The 18,167-nt window shown below is 41.7% G+C and overlaps 1 long non-coding RNA gene across 1 annotated transcript; it reads right to left on the bottom strand.

The window, feature by feature from the left end:
• Nucleotides 1-4,992: 4,992 nt before the first annotated feature.
• Nucleotides 4,993-17,468, bottom strand: LOC128455319 (uncharacterized). The gene is made up of 2 exons (XR_008341698.1): nucleotides 17,168-17,468; nucleotides 4,993-6,682 (listed from the first exon to the last, which is right to left on the bottom strand). It is a non-coding gene; the product is annotated as an uncharacterized LOC128455319 (long non-coding RNA).
• Between the last annotated feature and the right edge of the window lie 699 nt (nucleotides 17,469-18,167).

Here is an 18,167-nt window from a genome sequence, read left to right as displayed (position 1 = left end):
GAAGGTGGCGCTAATGCGGACTAAAGTAGGAACCCTAGTCACTTGTTTCACTGCCTGAGCCGTAGTGGAGTGGTGAAGACCTGAGGACACCTGAGAAAAGAAGAAGAAGGGAAAATCCAGGTTGTTGGTTGAAAAAGAGAAAAATGAGGAAGACGGTGTATTTTCAAACTAATAGGGATCTATCTTGTCTCTACATCTATACGTTTATCTATTTATCCATCACCCATTGATAAACCTTCCCTGTGTTTCCTCGTCTTGCCTCATGGGGGAGTGCTTCTTCTCCCTGCCCACACAGCCTTTGGGGGGGGTTTCTTTATTACAAACATTACAAATTCACGTTTGAACCCCCAGAACTTCACTTTTGAAATCTTGCTTCACTCAAACTGCCACAGCTGAATCATGAAGAATGAAAGGCATCAAAGGAGTTTCAGTGTCACTTTAGATTTCACTGACTGCGCGTGTGATAAATGCAAGAATTATGTCGTGCACAGGCAGAAACGAACTGCAGGTAGTTATGTTGTCAGACTGTGTGAAGGGATGTTTCACTCACTTTGAGAATATCTGAGTAACTGTGGATGAAATATTGATTTTAAACGGTGACGCAATGTCACTGATTTACTGCGTACGCAAAGTACCGGTTACAACACTGCCCTCAGGGAATACTTTCAAAACAATGTGCTTATTATATCTCCTGGCAAGAGTGAGATAAGAAGATTCATATCATGCTCATGTCTGAATATGAAGCCTCGGATTGTTAGCTTAGCTCAGCATAAAGACTGAAAACAGCCTGGAACTATCGGACCACTTCATTTTTAGGGCCCGAGCACTGACAGTGGGAGGCCCTATTGAAACTGCAAGGATTATTATTATTATTATTATTATGAAGGCAAATGAATTGGCTTTTTGAGGGCTTTAATTATTTTTATATTTCTATTGTAATATGTTTATTACTGAGCTACAGAGGTGCTGCAAGGTCAAGCTCTTTAAATACATTTATAATTATAATCTCTTAATTAAAACAACAGTATACATTTTCTCATCTCACTCTTGGCACGACCGACACGTCAATCTTACAGATAATGAAGAGCAGGAGACATGGGAAGACAGAGTTGAAAATCCTGGTTGATTTCTGGTCGGTGCAGATTTGCTTCCTGCAAAGTGAGAATGGACTTTATTTCTTTCATGGTAGAGGAAAGCAGCTCGAGAAGACGGAGAGAATCTTGCCTCTCTTGGTCTCAGACGGCCAGAAAATGCAGATGAGATTAAAACAAATGACATCACATCCTCAGCAATCAACACAAACACACAGGTTTTGGTGATGGAGCCGCCGCGCAGGGCAGTAATCAACCTCATGCCTTCCGCTGAAGACAGACAGGGACATCAGCCAGTTCGCCGCTGGCCTGCCACGATGTGTCAAGCTGATTGCAGAGGCGTTGAAGTCATCTGTGTGAATCTCACGTGTCGCTGTTTCAGAATCCGAGGCGACAAACAGATTATTTCATTGCATGGCTCCTCACTCTGATTACTATCTCTGCCCTAATCAGTCTTTTTCTCTCGCTGTCTGTTTTCCCTCTCTCTGACCCGGCTTTGTGAGCATCTGTATCCAGATTAAATCCAGACTGTGTCTAGATGAGTTATAAGAATCAAACTGCCGGTCGCAACTTGTATAAAAACTCAATCTCAAATACATGCTTATTTGTTTTTTGGCTTAATTGCATGCAGATTTTTATCGGTTGGAATCTGCACCCGTGAGCGTGAGAAGAGTATTACTGTGGATATTGTCAAATCGGATAAAGCTATAAAAGTCAATGAGGTAAAGTTGGAGACAGAGATAGTGGATGACACAGTTGCCCAATCAGGTACGCTTTGTTTGGCACAGCAAATTTCTACGGTTAAGAAATTCAAACTGTTCGACTGTTTGATTTATTCATTTCAAAAGTTACAGGGACGTTTCCACGTTAATAAACATTTCTATAAATCAGCCAGTTTAGCCATCGTCTCTTATCTCAGGACACAGTTCATCTGTATAACATTAAAACAAAGAATTTCAGTTTCATAGTTTTAAGTTTTAGAGCTGTTCCCACTTTCGGCTGTATATCATTTGCCTTTTAGCTGCTTCAGCAACATGTTTCCACACTCAGCTTCTTCAGATAATACAAGTCAGCTCTCCTAGCTCCAGTTTTATATTTCAGCCTCATGAAAGTGATGATTTTCACATGGCACCAGAGGATTCAACTGGTTTTTCTTTAAACTCCAACTGGCTTGCACAGTGACTCGCATTTAAACATCACAAATCTCTTTGTTCATACCTCATTTTTGAGCTGGAACTTATAGGAATTTTTTTTTTTTCATCCATTATAACTTAAAATAATCGGGGGGGGGGAGGGGGGATCCCTACCCTGTCAGTCAATGCCATGACTTTGATATAATAAGGTTAGTTTGGATAAGCTTTAGGTTATCGCTCCAATGTTGGTTGTTGCTAATCTAAATGCATTACTATGTTATTTAACAACATTTTCTGACTTCACAGGGATGTGGGGATGATATCATTCCTATTAAATGATCCTACATAATTTATGGGAATATATATATATATATAATCTTTAGTCTCCAGGCCTTTAGGATCCAGGCGTAGCTGGAAAAAAAGCCCTTTTTTTAAACGTATGTATTTCACTTTCTGTTGCTGTATTATTTGCAGAAATATCTTGGAAAGAAAGTGTATTGGGAACATGAACTTGTTGGCCTTGACTCACGTGCGGAACGTGCATTGTCATTTAATTACTTTCTTGTAGTGACTGAGCTCGTTTTCCTTCGGGCACTATGAAGTAGTCACGCTGTTGCACATTTACATCTTTTCTTTGTTGCCTGTAATGGTTTTGCTGGACATTTCCCTAGGGTATTTGATGACTAACTTTAAACTGGGTCTGTTTAGATTATTATTGTAATATATGTAATGAACCAGTCCATTACCATCATTCCCATTTTACTGCACCCCCACTTTAGTGCTGAGTTTGATTTTCCCTGAGGTTAAAAAAGCTCAAATATATTTCGACTTCTACTTCTGCTTTGCTGATTCGTTGCTAACAGGTGGAGTCACGGCCTGTCGCAATTATGTGCACACTGTTATCAAATAATTATTTTCCATCTCAGAACCATCAGCGTGACCATGAAAATGAGCTCCTAATTCTAAAATATCAGAATTACATGCTAAGGTCAAAGCCATTGCACCAGGCTATCAGAGCTTTGAAGGAAAAAACCCTCTGCACAAATAGAAACTCAGGTCGGAGAGCGAAGCTATAATCCGTCTCTGAGGTTTGTGAAGCGTAGTTTTCTCACTGGAACCAATTAAAGAGGCTTAAATGGCCTCAGACGGCATTTTGTTTATCTCATCTCTGGCTGACTAAGAGAAAACACCCACAAAAGGATTTTTGAAATGCGAAAATGTTTCACCTTTGGAAAGTCATTCATTTCAAATTGGCTGCATTGAAATCTCTTCAGTCGCATAAATGCCGAGCTGTGACCCTCCTTTCATATGAGACGCATTAACTCATGTAATTAAATATTTCAATCCCTGATCTATATTTAAGTTTGAAAACAGTCATAGCGTGTTTTCTATTTGACAGTTTAAGCCCAGTTTAATCACATATGGGAAATGGGAGCTGAATCGCACCAGTGAAGTGTCATGTGAGGAGTTGTGTGTGAGTCTACTCTAATTATCTAAATTTGAGAGCTCGCGCTGGGTTCGGGTTCGAGGCTGTCACAAACAAGGCTGACACGCACTTTTCAAAGATTTATTTTCATATTGATTGTGCACGTGCACACATGCACACACGCTGTGGTTTCTCTCCGAAATAGAAGATGATGTGTTGTCACGCGAACTTGGGCTTCTCCGTCAGCGTAATGTTACAGCGGTGTTTTTACTGTTTCACTGCATATGGGAAAAATGGAAATGTATTAATGAATGTATTAAAGTTATTTAAAAAGATCAGGGTGAAAACAGAGTCCTCTCGGTGCGGTGCTGCTTCAGCTCGTGGGAGTGGGTTTAAGGCTTCCTGTGAAAATGTTATATAAGAGTGGAGTTTCTGTGGATGCATGTGTTTGTGTGTGTGTGTGTGTGTGTGTGTGTGTGTGTGTGTACATCAGTGGGGATCGTTTAAGGTGTGGATGCACTAGGCCACAAAAGCGGGTCCATGACTCATGGATGGAGAGTCTTTGTCGAGAATAGGAGCGAGGATGACGAGTTGAAAAGCTAATATATAACATCAGGAGCATAATCACAGCTTTCAAATGACACATCTCTCTGATGTCACTTTGATCATCTTTGCCCCCTGATTCATTGGTCCCCTCTTCTCTTTTGTGGATTAAAGGAGACGTATAACTGTCTTACTCAGGATTTGGGTTATTACTCAATAAGGTTTACATGCTGGAATATTCAGAAAACGCATCACTTTCCTCAAACTGTCCATCGCTGCAGCTCCTCTTTTCAGCCTCTGTCTGAAACGCTTGCTTTTAGCTCCTGTCTATTTATACGTAATATTAGTCACTGACTTTGCCCATGAGCTTTTGAGATAGAACGTACCCCTGGCTTTATTGGGGGGGGGGGGGTTGTGCCAGACTAGCCGGTTAGCATGGGTTATGAAAATGTGGAGCAGTATGATGTCATCACGATCCCTCAATATACTCTTGTGCTTTACTGTGGCCTTTGTAACTTTGCAGAGCTTTTAAACAAAAACCAATATAACACACCAGAGAAAAAGACCTGAAGAAGCATCATACATCTCGTTCGAATCTTTGTCTAAGCACTACGCTGCAATTCAGGATTTTATGAAGGAGGAGGAGTCTCTCGCAGTCTACAAGCAAAACACCATTAGTGTGGGTTTCTCCTGGAACCTCCTCTTCCCCTTTGTCCTGGTCCTTCACCTCAATGAGAGCCGAGAGAATTGTGTCAGATTTGCAGCCTTCACACCAAAAATAAATCCAAGGAGCATCTGGTTCACTGGTGCTGAGAATTTTATTGCAAAAAATTACACAAAGTACAAACACATGATGCAGTGGCTTGAGGCCATCGAGTTTTATCTTTACAAAGCAGATCCCCATCATCCGTTGACGCTGAAACTGGAACAACAACTTCACCCCACAAACAAATATAACAGTTAGCTCTCTCCTCAACTCTGGAGGGCGAATCACTTACAAACACAAATAAAAGAACAACTTCAATGACTTATGTAAATCATTTAAACGGAAATGCGGCTCCAGTACCGTTGGTCAGTAGCATGTGAAGAATGCAACTGGAAAAACTCTGCTCCTGTGATCTTTCAGTAATACCAAACCAACAGAAGCAGATTTCCTCCATCAGGAGCTTTAAAGTACAAATTCTGAGAGGTTGTGTGGCTACATGTATTTGACCCCTGTGCTTCCTCAGCTCTGATTAATAATCATTACTCACTGGCTGTTACTTCTTTTTCGGGGCAGTAAAGAAAGAATGATAACTTCAGTGTGGGACAAAACGCACAACAGTATGAATGGAGCAGGGTGACTTCAGGTTGAGCACCAACCCGCCGCTGTTTCTAAAGGGCCTAACTCCGGTTCCTGCTGAACTGAGCCAGTGCTTGTTGAACATCTAACTGTAATCAGCTCAGTAGGCACAGGAGGTTGAGCCCAGGCACCTGCACCACCCTGTAGTCACCACACGGGGAAGCAAACAACACGTACACTGAATACAAATGTCCCTCAACTTTACCTACTCGAGACTCAAAAGAGAAATAAACACTGATAATTTTTGTCTGCTAGCAACAAAGTGTCGTGAATTAACATGCGGACGAAACAATCACGTGATAGGCTGATCTTCCACTACCTTAAAAAGTTTCTTCTTTCCAAATTAAGACGTTTGACGCCGATGCTCTGAGTTTTTCAGTTTTCATCTTTTATTAAATGTATTTCTTCGTCATTATAAACTCTTCCTTGTACTTTTATTTCACTCTTTCTCATGACGCCACATATCATAGTATTGTTATATATTTTACACTGCCAATCGGCAACTCAATAAAAATTGGTAAATTTGGGGTTATTGGTTATATGCCCTGTGATAATCCTAGTGACCTTGTTGGAGTATGTTTAATGGTCACAGTGTGAGGTACACGGGGTCAGATTTGCTTTATATAATAAATATAAATTGAGTACTTTGCCAAACTTATGTTTTCCAATGTCCAATAGCTACTTCTTTCGCTTTGTATTGAAGATGAGTTAGATTGGGCTGTATAGTATTCTTTATTTGGCCAGTGATTGAATAAAGTTGTTGCTTGTTAATATATAACTGGGAATCTCGGTATGATTCCACCCAAACAGTACAGTCTGGGAGCATTTAAAAACAACAATGTTCACAGTATGTGATCACGCACCGTTCACAAGAGTCATTTTTTCCCCGAGCACATGACCGGCTGCTTGTTTGCGTGTAGATACACATACAATTTCCTTTCATGACCACCCAGACAGTAAATGAGCTCAGGGTTCACAATTACATCGCTACTTGTTTTCCCATCGAGACATTTCCTTTACTTCCTTCCTGTATGAGTTAGCCCTCTCTGCCTCCTCCCACCTCCCCCTCCTCTCTCACCCCTCTGTTCCTTTTTCTCTCGGGATCCTCATCTTCAACTTCATCACGAGATCACTGTTGTTCCTCCATCTGATGTCAAGGAAAAGATAAAGAGAAGGTCAGAGAGGAAAGTGAGTGCATTCCCGAACGTCTGTCCAACATATTTTCCGTCTATTGTGCTATGAACACAATACAAGCAATAGGACTGTGTAGCAAAACACGCTCATTATAACGGAGAAAGGAAGTAGGAAGATACAAAACATTGACTATGTTCATCTCCTTGAAAATAATCATTTTACAATGCTGTGCAGTGCGTTGTAGCAACACGTATTATCATAGAGACCTTTTGTATCCATGTTGACTTCTTTCAGCTGTCATAACAATGGGCGTGAAAAGCTGGAAAGGCTTGTGAGGAGCGGAACTTAGCCACTGTGAACACAGGCTTTCACTGAACTGTTCACGGAGCGAGCCAAGTCCTGCACCTCCACAAAACTGTGGGTCAACACATACTGAAGGTATCTGCACCCCCAGGGCACCGATTTACCTTCTCTGGTTGAACATTCTCTTTTGAGTAATAGACATGGATACTATACAAAATACTAGTTCAACATTTAATAAATTATTCATGTACATTATTCTCCCCAAAAGCATTCTGATGGCTACCTGGTGGAGCATAGGTCATACATCCTGCCTCCTTGATGTCATGGGACATCGACCTGGACATGATGAATACATTAAAGGTTCAGTGTGTAGAATCTAGTGACATCTAGTGGTGAGGTTACATGTTGCAGCTGAATACCCCTCACCTCACCCTCCCCTTCAAAATATGAAAGAGAAACTGTGGTAAACTCAAAAGGTGTTACGTTTGTCCAGCCTGGACTGCTGTAAAAAAAATCATGCAGGCAAAGAAATCCACAATTTAGATACTCCATCCTCAAACATCACTAGGATTACTTTATATGAAATTTCCTTTAAGTAGATCCCTTTCACCTAAATCTTACACACTGAACCTTTTAATTAAATAAATTCTTCTCAAGGGTGGTTTGTTATTTTAGGTGGTTCTAAGGAGATCAGTTGATTTAACATTAAAGAAAGTTTTTTAGCAGTGACTTGCGTTGCATAACAGTCGTCATGTGTAGGAGACTATAGCGTGGGATTCAGCTGTAGCTGGTTGGAAATCCCTGGCAATGTGATTTACATTACATCACAACCAAATCACTCTGCCAGGAATCCCTCCAGCTAAACCAACCACTCAGTCGGTATCCTGTTTGGGAAGATGCAGACACAGAGGAGGAGGAGGAGGAGGAGGAAGAGGAGGAGTGAGAGAACTGAGAGTGGAAATATATAACTTGGAAAGAAAGATGCATTTTGAGGTGAATGCAGGTGAGAACAGAGAGAGAAGGAGCAGAACCTGCAGGTGTGTGTCTGAGCACACATCAGCATTTTCTCCCTCATCACTCTGTAATAATGGGAAACACACACACACACACACACACACACTTTTAAATACTAACCAGGCACAGCCACAGGTCAAATCAGTTCAGGTTCAGGTTCACCTTATACCGGGAATTTGACAGAGAAGTGTAATTTTCCACTGAAGGACAAGAACGGACGTATTCGATATGATCCTTTGGATTTGAAGGAGTGTGTTTGTCTCAGGTGTTTAAGGCAGCTTTTACTATATAAAGAGTAAATAGTGTGTTTATTTTCGCACTTGGTAACTTGTCTGTCTGAGTAAAGCTACATGTGGTGTTCCTGCGTTTGTCACCACGAGCTTCCTGTTACTCAGCTCTCAAATGAACTAGTGAAGAAAGAAAGAGAAAAAGTGAGATGTAGCCGAGAAGAGCTTGGGAGGTTTTGGGCAGCAACACTGTCAATTAGGCAGAAAGGCCTCTTTTGTTTCGAAAGACACTCGAATGATGAGGCAAACTGTTCTTAGTACTTTGAAACAGGTTTTTAAAACAGACTGTCTTTGTGGAATAATTGATTCTAAGTAAGATGACATCCACAGAAATAGGAGTCAAGGGCTGCACGTGGCCGCTTCTCGCACATATTTATCTCAACACAGTGTTTGATAGAACAGGAAATATGAGCGAACAGCCCAGAGTCACCAGCAGGCTCCCTTTCACCTCGACACTGATATCCTCTGTTGACTTCTCCTGCTGAAGCAGACCAGAACTTTGAGAATCGCTAGAAGGCTCATTCAAACAGAGTTTACTGTAATGCATGCAGAGAGCAAGGTGGGTGGTGCCAGGTGACCTATGTGAGTCTACTAAAGAGTCGACACACACACACACACACACACAGACACACTATTTTACAGCAAAAGGATAAGATGGTCAATATTCTTATTCTTGTTCTTATTCTTAAAATCCAGTTAATGTCCGTGGCCAGCGATCACGCCCATACATGAATAACTCTACACCCAAATAAAAAAGGAGGTAAATACAACTAAAAGGACACTTCTGCACAGAAAAGGACACGCATAAAACGAATGTCAGAGATCAACAAACAACTATTAAAGTTGCTAAAATCTATATTTATTAAATAAACAGTGGATCCAAGGATACTCTGTCAAAGGAGTTGTTCATAATGACAAGCCCACAAATATTTAAGATCTGCATCTATCGGCTCATTGTTTTGGTTTTCCTCTGTGCCAGTCAATCTCGCTTCACTCATTAGCATAATGTCCAGATGTAGCACTCAGCCGTTTTAAGCGATACATCTCTAAAAACCTATCCCACGTTACTGTAGACACACGAAGTTAGCAGCTACCTTACACAGTTGAGCATTTAGCTGCCAAAGCGCAAGATATCATCAGATCACAGCAAGGAGAGCAAATCATGGACTTAACATTAGTCACGTGGCCACAGATATGACTCTTTGGATAAGTTAATTTTGGCGCTAACATGTCTGCATTATGTTCCAAGCATGTTTCTGCTGCCCCCAAGAGGCCAAACAACCTCTCACTGAAGGTTTAATGTCAATGTCTTGTTCTATAAGTTCTAGTGGAGCGGTGTTTCTATTGACAGTCTCAAACTTTCACAGCTGCCTGACGATAATAGCCCTGAGCTATGGTCTGTTTCTGGGCTCAGCTTTGACAGCCAGTCACACTAACTCCACAGCCCCGGTGCTGTTTGCTTGTCTCTATCCATGCTCCCCATCTCCCTTGCACTCTCTCTGACTGCTAACTGCCAACCTGGAGAGGTATTTTTGGACAGTGATGTGCGCTAATGCAGTACCACTGCACTGCATTAATGGTGGCTTGAGTGACCAACCTGCACATGAGGGACTGTAGAGCACCTACTTCCATCTGCAGGATTTGTTTCGGACACACCTAAAGTGACAAAAAGCTATTTGAAGCTAATGGGGGCACAACATTTCAAATCATCCCTGATTTTAACCTCGAAGGGTTGATCACATGTCTCTAAAAATCACACTCACATGGCAGCATTAAAACAAAGTCTTACATTTCAGCCAGAATGAAATGTGTTTGCTCCTTGTGCTCTTGGGCTCTGGCTGTTTGACAGATCGATGAGCAAACAGTGGCCTGGACGCGGTACCATCCCTCTGAGCCACTCAATAACAGCATACATGAGTAATGCCCTCCACACACTGCTTGTTTCCGTTGTCTCTCAATTTTCCGTTCTTTGTTACTCATGCAACAACTAAGACTGAATGGGCGCAACACACGATAATGATTTTTTTAATTCAATATATAACAGAAATTCTAAAAAATAGCCTTAATAGCCTGAATCAACATCTTATGTAGACTCTTCTGATTGCCCCTAACCGCTCATGAAGTTTACAAGCATTTCTGGGGAGAAAAACTAGATTGAGAATAGGCAATCCAAAGCAGCCGCCAACAGTCTCTATACGCCCTAAAGGTTTTCCATCCTACTGAGTGAACACCAGAGTGAGAGGTGTGCAGCAGCACCGGAAGCCGGTCTACTGGGCTGTCTCAGTAGAAAACAATAACTTGAATCCCTATATCCACAAGTGCTGGCATGTTCTTTAGAATGACAGAATGTTTGCAGAAAATTGTTTTCACTCACCACCCTTTTATCAGGCAGAGAGAGAGAGGAATGTTTGAAAAACAAGAGAATGACTGGAATGACCTGGTCTTAAAGCATCCATTCCAAACATCAGCAGCTGCCGCCTCAATCTGGGAATGCATTAACCTGACACTCTGCACCTAGATTGGCCTCATGTAGCGGAGCCCTCACTCACGGCCAAACAATATCTGCTCCTCCTCAGCTGTGTGGAGTGCTACGAGCCGCGGGCCTTCTCTCGTGATTACCCCATGATTTTAACAGCCTCAGCTGTGCTGTATTTTGGCTAGACGCTTTTTCTGGGAGCAGTCCAAGGGCACACATGATTGGCCAGGGCGCGCACATGGTTGTTTTATCCTAGTTTGACCCGTGGCTTTAGATCACCTGCACTATACAAACTGAGGCGACGGGATTCTCGGATCAGTTTTTCCGCTTTGCTCGTGACGTTCAAGGGTTTGGATGAGGAATCTGTAACTTGACCTCATGTCAACATCCTAACGTGGCTCCGATCCAGAGCCACAAGTGGTGGCGCCACAGTGTCCACGTCGGTGTGTGCATTATGGCCAGGCTTTAAGAGAGGAGGAGAGGGTTTCCTGAGGTGCCGTTACAGTTGGCTCGGTGCCACAGACACAGGAAGAGGGAACAGACTGAGGTGACGTAAGAGCAGACAGTGAGAAATTGAACACGGCTTAATAGACGATCTGCAGAGACGGAGAGATCTTACTTTAGATAGCCGGTAGCTACCTTTCCTATGCCAAATTTGAGGACCTGTGAAAAGTCAGCGCAAAGTATTTGAAGTAGGAGCCAGGACCTTTTAGTGAAATGAAGCAACAGAATCAACAGAATAGTTTTTCCAACAAAAATTCAGAACAAATTAGATCTGGAAGGTCTGGTCCTTTGGTCAAACCAGTGGTTTCCATTGTCTGTGTCTGCTGCTCCTCCACAGCTCTGATTGATAACCTCCTCATCCACAAGAGCAAACATGTTCTTTTTCATCACATTTAGCAATTTAAACATACGATGTGTAACTTGGTCTTCAAGGGGTCTCGCAATCAAAACAGGTAAGACCTGGTTTAACGGCATGAAGCAGCCTGGCTTCATGGGAATTGTTGTATTCACCACCATTGCTAATGAAAATATGCCTGACGCGACTCAAACCAGGTGATGAGGCAATTGAATGAAGTAAATATATAATAGCAATATAAAATCACGATAAATTCGACTTTTGTCTATTCACAACATCAGATATTTGTGAGGAAACAATTTCAGTTTACATAAATGTTGGGTCAATGGAAGTTTGAGTTAGTCAGTCCTTTGAAGTTAGTCGGGCCTTAGAAGTGTTGTGCAGGAGTTTTTGAATGTCGATGTGTTTTCGCGGATGACATGAATTAATTGCAATTGAAAACACGTTTATAGAATTTGCTGACGTCTTCACTGCAGAACTAAAGCAGAGGGGAAATCTGTGAGACAGCCAAGAGTCACGGATGTCACAGACGATGAAGTCAAAGAGAAAAATAGACTTGGTTTCTCTCACTGTCCAAAAATGAATGTGGCTGCTTCCAGGAGCCTGAGAGGAGAGAGTGTGAATCTGTGACTGACGGACAAGTTACACAAATGGTTCAGTCTTGACAGGAAAGGCTTTTGTGAATCTCCCTGGATTAATTCATTTTTAAATAAATTCTTGGGTGGAACTTGTCTAAAAGTTTTTCCTCTCCCCAATAACTGTTAAGGAGTATTACAATATTTCATTAAGCTATTTTATCTAAGCTGTTAATCAGTTACTTTGAGCAAGCTTTTAATTCATTCATTTACAATTAACGGCTTTTTGCTGTTTGAACCATTCACTATGCTATTTTGTTTACATTCTACTCCCAATAATATTTGTAATGTTCTAATTGTAACTCTTGCAATTAGGTAGAGTGGGTCGTCCACTAACTGGAAGGTTGTTTGTTCAATCCTCGGCATTTCCAGTCTGCATTCTGAAGTGTCCATGGGCAAGAACACTGCAATGCGCCTGATGCCTTTGCTGACAGTGAATGAATACGTGTGTGATTGTAAAAAATGTGGAACTGTTCGTATGGGTGTGTGATTTTGTGAAGGCGACTTGTGGCGTCAATGACTTTGAGTGTGAATAAGACAAGTCCTATGTTAATACAGTTAATTCACAATGACACCCCCTGGCAACTGTAAAAGTAGCAGACCTTGGTTTGGGACTCACTTCTTTATTTGCACATGTAGCTGGTTGGAGTCCTAATCACAGAGGGTTCCAGTAGAATCAACTGCTCTGAAAGGTTCTTTGATCTGAGTTGTTCCTCCCTGAGCTTATTGCGAGTTGTTTAAATCAAAAATTTAAAAAACGTTTCATGATGTTTATCCTCCAACTCCACCACGATGATTTAGATCAATGTTAAAGAGCTCTGCTGGCACTTGGAACATTTTCAGCCTCCATATATCTTCTTTTCTTTTTTTTTACATATGAAGCCTCAATTGTCAACATATGTGTAAAACTAAGTGGAGAAGCCTAAAAATAGACCTAATTACAAGCTATAGGACGGTTTACATTCGCCTGTGGAATAAATCAACAAAAATAATTTGGTTGTGGTTTGGCTGCTGCCGCCAAGTCACTTCTGTTGAAGTGATTTGTTTCCCACTAAATCTCTTACAGACCCGGTGAAGGTGGAGACAAAACAGCCCTGAAGGAGTCCTTAACTGTATTTACCTCTCAACATGGGGCCCTGGGTAATGTATGCCTCTGCAGCTTTTTAAAGAGCCCTCTGTGGACTCCGGGTCCTGGATACAGCCCGGACTGGAACGCCAAATTAATGCTTTGGGTGCTTGGAAGCAGAAACCTTTAACTATGAAGCTCCTGAGGAGATTTACAGAAATAATGAGCCGGGCTGCTTTCATACTAGCATTGTATAATTTTTTTTTTTGATATTCACTAACTATTAATCTGTATTTTCAACTTAATATATTGATTGAAAAAAAATACAGATTAAAATGTTGAGTCAGATTTATTGAAATTGAAAAAAAAAAAAGGTGTTGAGGTAATTCAAATGTTTTATTATGTTCAGACCGAACCCCAAAAATATTGAGCTAACAATGACGTTAAAGGAGGAGGAGCCGCAGATCCTCAGGTTTCAGACCCTTTAAACAGCAAATATGGAACCTATGATTGACAGATTTAATCTGTTTGAGTCCAGGAGCTGTGATGACTCGAACTTGACCACTGACATTTGGAAGATCGAGATGAGGACTTAAATTTATAATCTGGCATAAAAAAATATAACTATATTAATACTGTAACATTGTTCAATATACTGAAAGGGCCGACACGTATGTGCCCCAGACAACAAGAAGGTTCATGGTAGTGCTGTTAGATGATGACACCTTGAAATGTGTGATTTGCTGGGTCATGGGACTGACACTCAGGTAATGGGGGGGTGGGGGGGGGTGGGGGGGGGCCTCCACTCAGATTCAACTTTGACCCTATTTTGTGACTCAAACTGAGAATCGACTTGGAATCAAGATTTGTGGCACAACGCTGCCCTGGTGACTGACTGACAATTCATTTCTGTCAATCAATTAATCAAGGGTTAATGATAATTCTTGAAAAAATACTTAAAAGTAAAGACGCAAAAACAGTTTTTATCTTTAACCCAGTTATTACATTGTTATTCATACCATAATGCTGCCGATGATATGATGGCAATACAACAGAGGAGGATTTTGTAAATTATTTAAAAGTATGGGCATATTGGACACAAACATCATCATACAGTTCTACTCAGAAGTATTGTCATGAAGTAGAGCTAAAATCCATTGGTAGACACACACGTACATGGAGGCGCAGAAACACACATACACACAGACACACACACACACACACACAGAATACATATCCAGACTTGCGGAAATCATCCTGCAGCGAACGTGCAATCCACTCTGACAAAAGCCTGAGATGAGACCGAACCTTGAGCCAAGCAGCAGCAGCAGCAGCAGCAGCAATCATACTTTCCCACACGTAAATGAAGGTATAGTGAGTTTATGGGGCTTGGAAAAATGCAATAAAAAGTCCGTGAATGCAGCCATCTGTGGAAGTTTTAAAGAACTTCCTGTAAACAAGACTGAAGAGAACAAATCCTCTCACACTCTTCCAACACTCCACTACGGCTGGAATCACCCTTTCATCTTTTTTTTCATCCATTTTTTTTGTTTTTTTTTAAGCTCTGCCTCAGATCTTTGACTCTCAGCTTTCTCTCTCTCCGCTGGTCTCTCCGTCTCTTCTCCCAGTCTGTGTCAGTGTCGCTCTGCCTTCCTCCTCTCTCTCCTGGACTTGTTCTCACAGCACCTTGCTGACATAAATGTCTTAAATCAAATTACCTAATGCCAGGATGTAGATTTTACTTTTTTATTTATGTGAAATTGAAAAGTTAGGGAAGCTGTCATTGCCCGTTATTTTGAAAATACGTTTTTTTTTTTTTTTTTTTTTACATTATATTACATTTAACAGGATATGACAGATATAAATCAAAAATTACTGAGCACTGAGGGCGCTGACATGAATGTATAAGGATTTCTTGCTTATTATTCATTTGTGTCAATCCAGTAAATCTACGGTGGTTTTTTAGTTTTTGGTCTAAAAGTCTATTTCACATAGTTTTTCAAGCTGTTGTTTATAAATTACAAACCACACAATTCGTGGAGCAGCCTCATGACGTATCTGATTTACGAGAATTGCCACAGTTTCCTCCGTGGCCATTAAATACCAGGCTTGATATAATGCAGTGAGCCGGGCCTGGACGATGTCTCGGTGCACCTCCTCTCATGTGTTGTATTTTATTAGATTTGAAGATGATGTAAAGCAGTTTTAATGAACAGTATGCTGCAGACAAACTTATAGTGAAGTTGATTCACTATGAATTTGTTTATTAAAAATGTATTTGCTTTTATTTTCTCTCTCTGTGACGATGAAGCAGAAATCCCCCCCCGTTGGAATAAAAAAAAAAAAAAGAGAGAAAATGTAAAAAGGAAATTTGATGTTCCTGCAAAAATAAATCCTGTCAAGAAAAGCTGCAGACACGTTTGAGTACAACGACTTTTCATGTCAGCAGTAATTTGTCACAGCGACTCGCTGCTGCTGCTCCCAGGAGCCCTTTGTTCAGTTTGTTAGAGAAGTTAAACCGAGTCTGGACTGTCACACACTCCCCCCCCCCCCGACATATAGGCTGAGGCAGGTGTGTTTTTAGAGTCTGAGCTGTGTGTTTGTGTATGTGTGTGTGTGTGTGTGTGTGTGTGTGTGTGTGTGTGTGTGTGTGTGTGTGTGTGTCTCCAGTCTTCTGGAAAATATCTGCTTGATTTTTACTGCTCACTGAGGAAACCCAGATAGACTCGAAAAGCTAAATGGGCAGGCAGTGAATTGGGGGGGCTGCGAGTGTGTGTGTGTGTTTGTGTGCGTGTGTGTGTGTGTGTGTGTGTGTGTGTGTGTGAGTGTGTGAGTGTGCGCTTGTGTGAACGAAAAGTGATGTCAGGTGAAAGAGACTGGCCACTTCCTACATCTGTGCCAACTTTCAACGTGCAGAGGAAGGAAGACAGAGTGAGGACGACTGAGAGCAGAGAAGCCACATGTTGCAAGTGTTCTTTCTCTGAATTAACCGAATCTCCGAACGAACATATCCCTCTAGTTAAAGTCGCGGTGCGGCATGATCGGCCTCCACTGACACTGAACGTGAGATTCAACCTGAAGAAAGGGAATCCGACTTTTTGAAAAATAACATCTGTTAATTGGCGAGGAGAGCGGAGGAAGGCCAGAGAACCGATGAATGGAGAAGCTAATTATGCTCCCGGGTCCCGGCACGGCAGACAAAGGAAACTTTCCCAGTTTTTGCAAACGAAACAAAAAAAGGGAATCGTAACTGAGCCCAAAGTAATCACGAGTCTGAAACTGATTGGAAAGTTAAAAAAAATTACATTTGCCAGCGTTAAAATGGAGAGAGTTGAACTTTCTCGAGGCCGCCACGTAGAACACTGAACTGATCACTATTTTCTCATCTACAAACTTCGAAATGAGTTCACGCTTCCACGTCATCAGAGTTTCTATCAAATTTAAACAAACTTTCTGATCAGGAATTCTGTTTGGAAGTGTGAAAAACTCATGTTTACAATTATTGATGCTCATTTGTTACTTCTTTTGTTTCGTCATGTTTTAATTTCTGTTATGCAAGCCTCAACCCCTAAAGTCATTTCACGTGCATGTTCCCCTATGAAACAGCAACTGTGTAACAAAGAACAAATCTTTAAATATAAAAAAGACTAAGAATTAAAGAAAATGTACCGAGGGATGTAATATTCATAATTGGAAAACGTAAAAAGGACAACATTCTCGCTTTACTGTAAACTTTGAAAACTATTCCGCTAAATAAAGTCAACAAAAAGACCATTTTATAAAGTTCCCACTTCCCTAAAACTTCCTTAACTTTCATTTTCACCTGAACAACAGCCACCACCTGCAAACTTCACTCACCTCTGAAATGCCAGTCGAGCAGAAATTATTCTTATACTCACACGACTTAGAGTGAAGGCTGTAAAAAGGAGAAGAAGAAAAAAGAAAAAAGAAAGAAAGTGGGTAGCAATAAAAAAAAAAAAAGCCTCTGCAGGCTTTAACTGACGAGATCCAAAAGTCACAAAGTGCAGCGGAGAGACAGCTCAGGTCACAGCGTACGAACATGCTGCCTCCAAAAGCCTCCGAGCTCAAGACCGAGCTCAAAGTGTGCTCCGAGCGCTCCCTCCGCCCCACCTCCTCCAAACTCCTCTTTTAGCTGAAGGGTGTGGATTGATTCAAAAAGCTATGACTGTGGGGAGAGTCCACATCATTCACCCAAGTTTGCCTCTTGCAAAAAACCACACCCAGTGAGAGAGGGAGAGAGAGAGAGAGAGACAGAGAGAGAGAGAGAGAGAGAGAGAGAGAGAGAGAGAGAGAGAGAGAGAGAGAGAGAGAGAGCAGTGAGGGAAACACAAGTTGTCCTTAAATAACAACAGAGGAGGAGTGAGGAAACTTCTGGTTTCAGGGTCACCCAGAGCCCTGAAATAACCAGGGCTCTGTTATGAAAAATAAAATTAGGACGCGGGGCAGCGGTCACATCAGGATGTTTACGTTATTCAGCCGAAAGCTCTGTACTTTTTTAAAAAGGGGGCGGCAGTGGGCGAACGGCGGGTCCTGACGTTAAACAGCAGATTACCCAGATAAAAGGGATTAGGTCTGTGAGTGCGTGTGTTCGTGCCTCCACATGCTCCCGTGCGCCTGCACATCCGGCTGCACGGGCATGTATATTGTATATTTTTTTGCGAAACATGTGCATACGTTGATGTGTGTTTGAGTAGGCCCGGCTGCGGCCTGCAGTGGCTCCGCGCTGATGGCTACCAGCTGCCATCTCTTTCCTGTCTGAGTGGGTATACAATCCATGCTATAATGCAGTAATCATACAGTACGACCGACATCTGTTTGGCGTTAACCAAAACACGTG

This window comes from Pleuronectes platessa, chromosome 13 (genome assembly GCF_947347685.1).
Source record: "Pleuronectes platessa chromosome 13, fPlePla1.1, whole genome shotgun sequence".
Lineage (NCBI taxonomy): Eukaryota > Metazoa > Chordata > Actinopteri > Pleuronectiformes > Pleuronectidae > Pleuronectes > Pleuronectes platessa.
The sequence above is the reverse complement of the archived record's forward strand: the minus strand, read 5'-3'. Positions and strand labels throughout refer to the sequence as shown.